The 967-nt window shown below is 42.6% G+C and overlaps 1 non-coding gene across 1 annotated transcript; it reads right to left on the reverse strand.

Annotated features, from left to right (window-relative positions):
• Positions 1-589: 589 nt before the first annotated feature.
• TRNAS-AGA (transfer RNA serine (anticodon AGA)) lies at positions 590-671 on the reverse strand. The gene has a single exon. It is a non-coding gene; the product is annotated as a tRNA-Ser (tRNA).
• Positions 672-967: the final 296 nt, after the last annotated feature.

Genomic DNA, 967 nt, shown 5'->3' on the forward strand with positions numbered 1-967 from the left:
AGCTACAAAGCTTCTGTCCTTTATTTCTGCTAGCTATTACAAATGAAACTCGAGTTGCAGCTTCGAAAAGCTACAAGCAAAGCCAATAAGTGAACAGTAATTTAAGATCTACATATTACATATTTTGTTACTATGTGAATTCTGGTGAATGCTGGCATAGACCTATGACATTGTGCCTTGACTTCCTTTTGCCAGAATTTGCTGGCAGGCATATATGTAACACCTAAACTTTGTACGTGAAACTTTTGCCCCGACATATGCAGTTACCATATTACTGTAGTGAAAAACAAAAGAAAACACATTATGTGGTATACCTCTGGCACACGCGAGCACATGAAAACCATTTGGGCAAAAAGAGCTTTTCTGAGAAAGGCATCTTTCTGTCCTTTATTTCAGCTAGCTATTACATATAAAACTCGAGTTTTCAGTAAAGAGCGTGATACACACTTTTCACTCGCTATATCCACGTTTGTAGGAAAAATGCGTGCTGACGGAATTATTAAAAGTTCCACTTTCTTCAATTACCCAAGCTTGTTAGGCAATTAGAAAATAAAATAAATGTTGGAAAGAATTTCAAAAAAGGAATTTGCGCAGTCGACAGGATTCGAACCTGTGCGGGGAGACCCCAATGGATTTCTAGTCCATCGCCTTAACCACTCGGCCACGACTGCACACCGTCATAGTGCCACCTATGTTTGAGCGGCCCCCGTATTTTGATGCAAATGGCTTTCGGCAATATTCAGCGACGAAAGGTATTCCAAAAGGACTTGTTTTGGGGCGAGTAGGTCATCTGCACCAAATTCGGCAACGACTTTGCGCGGATATTTGCATGCGACTTGCAAGCGCACCAGTGGGCACACCACTCAACATCAACTCTGGTACCACATCGAGATACCGGAATCGAAGTGCGCATGCGCAGATACGTACGTTACCCGTACCGCTTACCGTACGGGCGGTATTTTTCAAC

The sequence above is a fragment of the Rhipicephalus microplus genome, chromosome 5, assembly GCF_043290135.1.
Source record: "Rhipicephalus microplus isolate Deutch F79 chromosome 5, USDA_Rmic, whole genome shotgun sequence".
NCBI classification, from domain to species: Eukaryota; Metazoa; Arthropoda; class Arachnida; order Ixodida; family Ixodidae; genus Rhipicephalus; species Rhipicephalus microplus.